Source organism: Phocoena phocoena, chromosome 10 (genome assembly GCF_963924675.1).
Source record: "Phocoena phocoena chromosome 10, mPhoPho1.1, whole genome shotgun sequence".
NCBI classification, from domain to species: Eukaryota; Metazoa; Chordata; class Mammalia; order Artiodactyla; family Phocoenidae; genus Phocoena; species Phocoena phocoena.
Window position 1 is genome coordinate 47,564,247 of NC_089228.1, and position 11,410 is coordinate 47,575,656.

General features: G+C 48.8%; 1 pseudogene; it reads left to right on the forward strand.

Annotated features, from left to right (window-relative positions):
- Nucleotides 1-1,188: 1,188 nt before the first annotated feature.
- On the forward strand, nt 1,189-1,545 carry LOC136129575 (transmembrane protein 14C pseudogene; annotated as a pseudogene).
- The last annotated feature ends 9,865 nt before the right edge of the window (nt 1,546-11,410 follow it).

Here is an 11,410-nt window from a genome sequence, read left to right on the forward strand (position 1 = left end):
CCTTTCAAAGTGCTCAGCTAACAAATGGGACCTAATTAAACTTATAGGTTTTGCACAGCAAAGGAAACCATAAGCAAAAGGAAAACACAACCTAAGGACTGTGAGAAAGTATTTGCAAACGATGCGACCAATAGGGCTTAATTTCCAAAATATACAAACAACTCAAAATTTGGTCAGACCTGTGACTTCCCATCTATTTTCTGCCTTTTAATCAATCCACTTATCTCAGGGGAGAAAATACATTTACCAATAAGGCAGTTAGAGCAGGTTGGGCAGCATCATCTATTGTATGGAAATCAGAATGCCGTAGGAAGAGAGCTTCCAGATGGGCTTTAAAGTCTGCCCTAAATTCATCTTTTTTGTTTGCAGGTGTGAATAATAGAGCAACCACTGCAAGCAGGGAAAACCTTGAGAAGAGCTCTTAAAATATCCACTGCTATTTTGCGAGCTTTTTCTGGTCCACAAGGGGACCATGTTGGAGATCCAGGATCTTGAGCATCATTCTCAGAGTTACACCGTTCTGCCTCCTGCATCCATTATGGGGCTTTCCTACATGTGCACAAGCTGGTGAAGATCTGACAGCCCAGATGAGGACTCAATTCTTCAAAATACTTTTGGGGATGATCCCTGTGTTTAGGAAAAATTCTTTAACTGTGGCCCTTAGTCTGTGACAAAGGACTGAAAGATACCCAAAGGAGATCATTAAAAGTTAAGGGCTTCCCTGGTGGCGCAGGGGTTAAGAATCCGCCTGCCAATGCAGGGGACATGGGTTCAAGCCCTGGTCCGGGAAGGTCCCACATGCCGCGGAGCAACTAAGCCCGTGCGCCGCAACTACTGAGCCTGAGCTCTAGACCCCCGAGAGCCACAACTACAGAGTCTGAGTGCCACAACTACTGAAGCCCACGCACTAAGGCCTGTCTTCCGCGACAAGAGAAGCCACCGCAATAAGAAGCCCGCGCACCGCAACGAAGAGTAGCCCCCGCTCAGCGCAACAAGAGAAAGCCTGTGTGCAGCAACGAAGACCCAAAGCAGCCAAATAATTAATTAATTAATTAATTAATTAATTTTTTAAAATGTTAAAGGTTAACTTTGGCGACTCTCCACCCCAAGGCATGTGCGGCCAGTGCAGACCTTCGGGAAGGAGGTGCAGGCCTGGTGTAATCTGTCTGGACAGAGTGAAAGAGAACAATGCAGAAGGACTCCAGCCCACCAGTGCCTTTATATTGTATTGGTTTTGGCTACGCAGCACTGGTTGCTTCGGGTGGGATAAGTGGGATCACTGGCTATGCAAAAGCAGGCAGTGTCCCGTCTCTGGCTGCCAGGCTCCTCTTCGGTGGTTTAGCGGGCCCGGGTGCCTATCAGGGGTCTCAGGATCCAAGGAACATTTAGGTTTTCTTCATTAGATCTGGAACCTTGGCTGGCATTATGGGAATGAGATTCTACCACTCTGGAAAATTTATGCCTGCAGGCTTAATTGCGGGTGCCAGTTTGCTCATGGTCGCCAAACTTGGAATTAGTGTGTTGGGTAAACCCCATCAGTGGTAGTCATGGCCCAGATTGGACTCATGAAGAATTTTTAAACTTCCACTATTTTTAGTGTATTAAGATAAATGAGTACAGCATTTTCACATATTCTGACATTTTATTTAAAACAACACTGAACAAAAACAAACAACAACAAAAAACAACACTGAACTTTGCAGAGAAAAAAGTCAGTCATTATAATTACAACCCTAAAGAGGTGGATAAAGTATAACACAAGAGCTTCTTCCTGTAGTACCCTCATACAGTTTGATTCTTGTGTGTTGGTGTTATCTGTTCTTTCTGTATCTACAGGTAATATCTTCAGGGATAAAATGTTAGGTATCACCACTGGGGCCCCTGAAACCCCGTGACCTACTCAGAGGAACAGTGTGAAAAAGATCTCTTAATGAGATTTAGGATATCTGTTCTTTTGCTTATCTTAAAGCACAGACCTACTTTGAAATTATGTTAAATGAAATCAATGAAAATAAAGTTTACTATAAACAAAAAATAAAATAAAAGGTAACTAATAGTCTCTTCAGAGTGGAAAGGCGATTCAGATAGAGGATTAGTAGACTGGGAGTACTCAGGTAAAGGAAGATAGATGGGAGTGGTAAGAGTCACGTCAGTCTTACAGCCTTTGGTTTTGGGTAACTCTTGTGTCTTTAACTTTTCATTAGTGCTTTTATTAAAAAAATTTTTTGGCCCTGCAGTATGTGAGATCTTAGTTCCCCGACCAGGGATCAAACCCACGTCCTCTGCATTGGCAGCTTAGAGTCTTAACCACTGGACCGCCAGGGAAGTCCCTTCATTAGCCTTTTGCAATGAATCTTTCAATGAAGCTATTTTGGAATCTTGAAGCCTTTTGGAGGCTTCTGCATATCAGTTAAAATAACAGGTATCCCATTCTGTAGGTTTGATTCGGGAACACTCGATTACAATTGTACTTTTTGAATGAATGGCCTTGTCTAACTGGAATGTTCCCCATAACGGTCATTGTAAATCTAGGTTGTCTTTAGTAAGATTTTAACATTTTTGTATGTATCTATAGCTTCCAGGACCATAGTTCTTAGAAGTTAAATAAGCAGGTGTGCCAGAAGATAGAACACTCAGTTCTTTGGAACTTGAGGACCCTATTTCTTCAGTGAAGCCTTTGGTCTCTTGGAACCAAATTCATCCCTAACAGGAATGTGCCACTGGGTTGGAGATTCTGTGATGTTTTATGTTTTACAGGGCATCTCATTGCACAAAAATTTTCTTGAGGTTGGGAGGTGACCTAGTACTGATCTAACCCATTCCCTAACCAATTTATCCTAGAATGGGGGTCTTAGATTAGATGGTGAGCTCAAACAGCTTTTAGGTGCTCAACCTGAATGCATCTTTTGCAACTTTGCCTTCCAAGATTCCCTTTAACAATAGATCGATCATTCTTTTACCTTATGCGTATATCAGCAGAAACAAATAATAACTGAGGAGGAAATAGACCTGTGGATGTCAGCAGTAACCAAAGAAATGGTATTGTGGACTGACGAGGAGCTAGGGACTGGTGCTCTGTCAGACTGCCCTGTTAACCCTGGACTGGAAAACCAATGAGAGCAGCAAGCTCAGATGCAAAGGGAGCAGAGCTCAGATCCAAGAGGAACTTACCCATGGCCTTCAGAAGCAGCGAGAAAGAGAACAAAAGGGTTCAGCAGGTGCCAAGGCCTGTGTTTCCCATTGTCCTTGAGGATGTTAGTAGACTCCCTTGGATCCCACTGTCATCACCAAAACTGTTAAAGAACAAAATTCAATGAAGTAAATTAATTTTATTGGCCTTGGGACTTCCCTGGTGGCACAGTGGTTAAGAATCTGCCTACCAATGCAAGGGACACGGGTTCGATCCCTGGTCTGGGAAGATCCCACATGCTGTGGAGCAACTGAGCCCATGCACCACAATTACCGAGCCTGCCCTCTAGAGCCTGCGAGCCACAACTACTGAGCATGTGCACCACAACTACCAAAGCCCACGCACCTAGAGCCCGTGCTCTGCAACAAGAGAAGCCACCACAATGAGACACCCGTGCACTGCAACGAAGAGTAGCTCCCACTTGCCGCAACTAGAGAAAGCTCGAGCGTAGCAACGAATACCCAACACAGCCAAAAAAATTTTTTTAAATTAAAAAAATAAATAAAGATCTTATTGGCCTTAATTCAGCAACTCATGAATCAGACAGCACACAATTTAGGAGATAGACATGAGCTCCAAAGAGCTATGCAATGCAAGAGATTTCATAGGCAAAAGGGAGCAGGAAAAAGGAAGTTATACTAGACAAAAAGGATATTGGTCATTGCAAGGTTACTCTCCTTTACAAGGGAATGGCAGGGCTCTATCAGGCAGATTACCTATCTAGTGCTGATCAGGAAATTCCTGAGGGACTGGGACTGGTTTAAAATTCCATTTCTGGGAGGGCCAAAACTTTAAATTAAGTTTGATTTTGGTCACATGGGGCTTAGCATGAGCTACTCCATTTTGGGCCTGTTGTCTCATCTTTAAAACTCCTCTAGGTGAGTTCTAACAGGGTTCACCTAGTGGGTGAACAATGGTGCTATCTGCCAGTATGCAGAATTCTGGAGGGTTAAGTTTGTGGGTAGAGAGGCTGCTTGAAGAAGGGCTGAAGTCACATCAGGAGACTGCCTAGTCCTTGTAGGAGCAAATGTCTTCTGTCGATAGCATCAGAGAACCTGGAGGGTGTGGAGCCAATGCCGTAAAGACCACCTGCTGCCATTGGAGGACACGTGCAAGCTGCTGTGTCAGGGGGCCAGGTAGCTGTCCTGGTTGCCCTGTGGTACATGCATCCTTGTGCCAGGCCTCAGCATGTTGCCAACTGATGTTTCAGTAGGAGGGATGCTCGTCTGTGCGCTGAGGCTCTGTTCCAGTCATCTGAACCACCCCAGGTTCTTTGTCAATGCCCCAGCCGCCAAGGATGGAAAGAGAGAATGGATCCTGGCACCAGAGAGCTATTGATGCGATGGAAGAGAAACCAACGGCATATGAAAACTGAATAACTGAGGAGAGTTCAAGGGGTGACATGTAAAATTGTAACTGTTAAGGAAATGGGCCATGAGGTGGTACAAAACGCCAAGGCTAACAATATTTGAAATAGTAAAAACAAAGCAACAGGCCCAAAATGGAGTAGCTCATGTTAAGGGCCAAGCCACCAAAACAAAACTTAACTAAAAGCTTTGGGGGAATTTCCTGGTGCTCCAGTGGGTAAGACTCCATGCTCCCAACGCAGGGGGCCCAGGTTCGATCCCTGATCGGGAAACTAAATCCCACATGCATGCCGCAACGAAGAGCCCACATGCTGCAATGAAGAGCCCACATACTGAAACTAACACCTGCTGCAGACAAAATAAATAAATAAATTTTTTAAAAAAGTTTTGGCTCCTCCAGAAGTGGAATTTTAAACCAGCCCCAGTCCATCAGAAATTTCCTGATCAGCACTAGTTAGGTAATCTGCCTGATAGACCCCTGCCATTCCCTTGTAAAGGAAAGTAACCTTATAACCAACCCGCTTTTTTGCCTTGTATAACTTCGTTGTTCCTGCTCCCTTCTGCCTATAAAAGTCTTTCATTTTGCAAAGCTCCTCAGGCTCCTTTCTATCTGCTAGGTTGGATGCTGCCTGATTCATGAATTGTTGAATATGGCCAACAAGATCTTTAAAATTTGCTCAGTTGAATTTCATTTTTTAATAGGAAGCTATTACCACCTGTAGGAGCAGGCTACCTGACAGAAGCTGTGGCCTTCAGTTTAGGGACATACTCAACCCATGGTCCAATACAAAGTGAGCTGGGGAAATAAGTGCCTGAACCTGACTCTCCCTCTGACCTTCTGCCAGATCCTGCCACTGGTCCAACCCAACTGGAAGCTGGAGGGCAGTCCAAGAAGGTCAGCTTTCCAAGTCTTAAGGCAGGGTTGAGAAGAACCAAGAGTTAATATAGGGGGGCGGGGGAAGGTGCCACTGGAAAATATCGAAAATACCCAAAAAGGAAAATGGGGACTGCTCGTCTATGCCTAATGTGTCCATGAATTTCCTTTTGAACTATGTGAAAGGAAAATAAAAATGGAGTCAGTATTGCTAAGAGAGCTCACTCAGATGGAGCCAGGAGGTAATTGAGAAAGTGGGACTTATACACATCTCAGCCAGGATGGAATCTAAACTTTTGACTACTTATTGACTTATAAAGGCAGGCATCCAGAACATCTACACAATGTTCCAGAAACTTAAGATACTTAACAGACCCTTTACCCTAAATAAATCATGACAGCCTATCCCTTAAGGGCAAATATTTCCTTTCTGCATTAGAGCCAATCATAATCCTTGCAAGACAACTTTAACAATCTTGTGGCTTTTGCCTTTATAAGCCTCTGATTCTTTCTCTTCTTCAGAACACTCTTTCGGTTTTACCCAAACCTGTGTCTCCCAATTTGCAATTCCCAAGACCCCAAATAAAGCTCTTTGTTCTATGGACACAGAAAAATTAGGATCGCTAAGCCAAAGAGTGCTGCTCACCACCCGATTCTGCAAGGGTTAAGTCATAACCCACTGCAGTTGCTGTCCTGACAGTTGCACTCCAAAAGGAATTTAAAGAAAAAAACAGGATGAGTCACCTTGTGCTTTGGATACACGTGAACACGCAGGCCCACAGATAGTTAGATGTATATCTCAGGGAAAATTTTAATGGCCCTGGATTTCTGAAACTTCCCATACATAGAAAAGCACTAAAACTATTAACTTGAGATGTCTGTTCTTTATGATTTGCAGTATCTTTTTCTTTTGATGCACGCATTTGAAATTCTGTACCAAGATGTATGCTTGACTACACTTATTTCCTAGCCATATATAACCTGTCTTCTCCCCTACCTCTTAAGAGCAGTTCATCAGACCTGAGTGGCTCTCTCCTAGGCTTTAGTCCTCAGCAAGACCCCAGATAAAACTCAAACTAACTAACTCAAACACTAACTTTGTGTCTTTCTGTAAGTCAACAGTTCTTTGCAGCCTTGGTACTAATTATTGTTCGACAAATAATGTTCCAGATAACTTGTCTCCGTAGGGGTGGGGCTGAAGCGGGTGGTGGGGTAGGAAATGAAAATTCATAACCACTCAAAGGAAAGAGTTGTTTTGTCTGTTTGAGAACAAAATGTTCCCATCACAGAGGAGCTCGAGCAGGTTCTGTGTTTGGGGTGTGCTTATGGCACGGGACAGCAGCTAACATGGACAGCACCCAGACTGGTGTGGTCAAACAGATCCAGCAGATCGGCCCCTCCAGCGTTTGCACCGCTGCAGAAGCAGTCTCTTTGCTCTGTTTGCTCTGCTCAGAGAGCAGCTCTGTTTTGAAGTCCTGCCCAGCGCCCTGAGGCTCAGCCCACCTCGGCCACTACCTGATTTCCCTGAGAGCCACAACACAGAGCCTGTAGCAAGGAGATCTCTTCCGGCCTCCGGATGGGGGCCTGTTCTTGGAGCTCTGTTTCCTGAGTGCCTTACCTCCTTCCACATTGGGCCAGTTTGCTTGGCAGGAGCCCTGGGTAGAGCTTCTCCAACTTTAATGTGCATAGGAATGCAAATCACTTGAGGTTAAACAGGCTTAGCTGGTTAAACTGCAGATTCTAATTTGGGAGGCGAGGGAGGGGGCAAAGACTACGTCTGACAAACTCACAGGTGTGAGCATGTTGTGTTCCTGGACCAGGCTTTGAGTAGCAAAGAACTGTGAATGTAAATCACCGGCTCTTAATTCTGGGGCACAGTATAATCCCCTGGGGAGCCCTTAAAGCGTTTATATTACACGTCAGTGCAAGGTCAACTGGCCCGAGGCAGGGGAACACAATCAGATTCACAGTTTGCATCAGACCGAAATTCTCCGGACCCCCCAGTTCCAGAAACTGACCTGGACACATTCCGGACCACCCAGTTCCAGGAACTGACCTGGGGGCTTTGCACCCGGCCCAGCCTTCCCGCCTTTCGAGGGGCGGGACTAACGGTCCCCCAGGATACCCGAAAAGACCACCAAATAAGGAATACCCTGCCCCCTCCCAGATTCACCACACCCCTTTCCCTTCTTCCCCTATAAAATCTTGCCCAACCCTCGCCCCGGTGAGACTTCTCTGGCCCATTTCTCTCGGACCAGTGAACGTCGCCCGGGAGCGCTCCCTAATAAAGCTCACTTGAAGCTTTCCTCTGTTTCGCGGTGCCGTTTGTTAAGATCCGACCTTACATTTGGTGCCGAAACCCGGGAGGGGTACCAAGCCCCGCGGGTTACCGCGCGGGCCGCTGCTCCCCTTCCCCAGGAGGCAACCAGGGAACCTCTACTCATCCACCCGATCCGGCAGAAAACGGGGTAAGTCCCCTCCCTTGTTCCCTCCGACCCCCAGAGTCCCTGCCCACCGGACTCCCTGTCCTTAATCGTGGCCGCGTCAGGGATTCCTCCGTTCTCTCTCCGGGCCTCGGGCAACTGTGGAGACGTCCCAGTTGCCTGACCGCTCTCTGACCCGTCGGGCCTCGCGTGATTGTGGAGACGTCCCAATCGCCTGACGGCCCTCCGACCTGCCGTGAATTGGAGACGGAAACCAGGGACGCCTCTCTCCCTCTCCATTCACCCAGGGACAGACTGGGGGTCATGGGAACCTCACAATCGAAACCAGATCCTAAGACGCCCCTGGGGTGTCTCCTAGCCAATTTTACAGCCCTCGCTATTTTCCTGAAGGGACTTTCGATTTTAACATCCTCCGTGATCTAGATAATTACTGCCGCAGGACGGGCAAATGGTCTGAGGTCCCCTATGACCAGGTTTTTTGGTATTTGCGCTCCCGCCCCGCCCTTTGCGTCAATTGTTCTACCTCTCAAATCCTCCTTGCCAAACAAACATCTCCTCCATCCAAAACCTCAATCCCCTAGGATTCCTCCCCATTAACCTATCCTCCCGAATCTCTTACCACTCCCCCCTTCAGAACTCCTCTCCAACCTCCACCCTACCCTGAAGCGTTCCCTCCTCCTCCCGAACCCGCTCCGGCCCCTCCAACCGCTCCCCCGCCTCCCTCCACGGTTTCTCCTCCCACGCCCCTTGCTTCGCCAATTAGTGCACATACACGCTCTCACGTCTCCCAAGATTCAAATCTCCTTTGCCCTCTGAAGGAGGTAGCAGGAGCGGAAGGACTGGTCAGAGTCCATGTCCCTTTCTCTCTCCAGGACCTCTCTCAAATAGAAAAACGATTAGGCTCCTTCTCTGCCGACTCCTCCCACTACATCAAAGAATTTCGCTATCTCTCTCAAGCTTATGATCTAACCTGGCACGATATCTTTGTGATCCTATCTTCTACTCTGACCCCTGACGAGCGGGAAAGAATTCAAACTGCTGCCCGAAACCATGCAGATCATGTTCACCTTACCGACAACTCCATGACTGTCGGAGTGACTGCCGTACCTGGCACCGATCCAGGCTGGACTTACCAGGATGGCCAAGATGGCCGTCGTAAACGCGACCTCATGATCCAATGCCTCCTGGCTGGCATGCAGGCTGCCGCTCATAAGGTGGTCAATTTTGAAAAACTAAAAGAGATAACCCAAGAACCTAACGAAAATCCAGCTATCTTTCTCAATCGCCTTACAGAGGCCTTAACTCTCTACACCCGGCTGGATCCCGACACCCTGGCAGGGGCAGCGGTCCTAGCCACCCATTTTATCACCCAATCAGCCCCGGACATCCGAAAGAAATTAAGACGGGCAGAAGACGGCCCTCAAAACCCCTATTCGAAATCTGATAAAAATGGCCTTTAAAGTCTATAATGGTCGTGAGGATTTGGCAGAATCCAGCCGACAGGCTCGGATGCACCAGAAGGTGGCCTTCCAAACTCAAGCTCTTGCAGCCGCCCTAAGGCCGGCCATCTCCCATGGATCACAGCATCCACGGGGTCCGCAAAAGGCAACCCCGCCTGGGGCCTGCTTCAAATGCGTAAAAGAAGGCCACTGGGCTCGCCAATGTCCCAATCCCCGACCTCCTTCTAAGCCCTGTCCCAGCTGCGGGCTAACGGGCCACTGGGAGAGTGACTGCCCTACGACTGGCCCTCCCTCAGCGTCTCCACGCGGGGGGGCAGGCCGACCCAACGGCATTACCACTCGAACTGCTGGGATTGGCTGACGACTGACGGCGCCCGGACTCGAAGACCCCCATCACCCTCGCCGAGCCCAGGGTAACACTACAGGTAGCGGGTAAGTCCATCTCATTTCTGGTGGACATGGGGGCTACCTATTCGGTCCTGCCTACTTATTCTGGGCCAGTTTCTCCTTCCCAGATCTCGGTCATGGGTATTGATGGCAAACCATCCTTCCCACTCCAAGACCGGTCCACTCCCATGTCATACCGAAGGACTCCCTTTTACTCATTCTTTCTTAGTCATACCATCCTGCCCAGTTCCCTTGCTAGGCCGAGATGTCTTTTTCCACTTAGGGGCCTCCCTCCAGCTGGTTAGACTTGACCCTAAGGTCCCCTCCTCCCAACTCCTGCTTCCTCTTCTCGGCCTGTCTCTAGAACCCTCCCCCTCCTATCCCCCTCTTCCAATCACACAGAACCCAATCAATCCCCAAGTCTGGGATACTTCTAAGCCCATAATAGCAACACACCATTCCCCAGTCCTCATCCGCCTAAAGGACCCCTCCAAATTTCCATCAAGGCCCCAATTTCCCATCTCTGAGACTCACCTTAGGGGCCTACAACCTATTATCACCAGACTCCTAAACCAGGGACTCCTCATCCCCACGGACTCTCCCTGCAACACTCCCATCCTGCCTGTCCGCAAAGCCTCTGGGGATTATCGCCTGGTCCAGGACCTCCGACTAATCAATGAGGCCATAATTCCTCTCCACCCAGTAGTCTGGATCCCTAACTTTGCTCCCCTCGGTAAACCCTTATATCTAGTCGCTAAAGAAACCCCTCAAGGACCCCTCACCTCTCCTTCCACCGTTCGACAGGCCTTTCTCACCCTCCGTAACGCTCTGATATCTTCTCCTCCCCTTTCTCTGCCCAACCCAAACCGACCTTTTCACCTTTTTGTGGATGAACGGGCCGGAATAGCCACTGGACTACTTGCCCAGCTTGTAGGGCCTTCCTACCGCCCCGTGGCTTACCTCTCCAAACAGCTAGACCCAACCATTCGGGGATGGCAACCATGCCTTCGGGCCCTAGCAGCGGCAGCCGGACTGACCAGACAAACACACAAGCTGACTCTGGCCCACCCACTAACGGTGTTTTCCTCCCACCGGCTGGTCGACCTCCTAGGCCACAAGTCTCTCTCCTCCTGGGCCCCTCCCGCATCCAGGAGTTCCACCTGCTGTTCATTGAAAACCCTGCTATCTCCCTCGACCTCTCCCCGCGCCTAAACCCGGCCTCCCTCTTGCCTAGCTCCCATACCGGGACCTCCCCTTCCCACTCCTGCCCCCAAGTCGTAGAGGCCCTCAGCCTGCCGAGAGAGGGACTCTTTGACACCCCTCTTTGAAACCCGGACCGCACCCTCTTCGTAGCATGCTTGCTCCCTGTTTTCTTAGGTTCCTTTGCAGGCGCATGGAGGAAGTCTCTCGGGTGGCCACAAACCAAATGCTCCTCAGTCCTTACACCTTGCTTCCTACAGAACCCCCCACTGGTCTCCCCTAAGCCTCGGACCTCTGGTCGCCCGACTCCCCTTTCGACGCCCCCATTCAGCATGAAGTAGCCAGAGATCAGAACGCCGCCCCATTACACCAAAGATGTCGGGATGTAAGGCCAACTGGCCCGAGGCAGGGGAACACAGTCAGATTCACAGGTTGCATCAGACCGAAATTCTCCGGACCCCCCAGTTCCAGAAACTGACCTGGACACA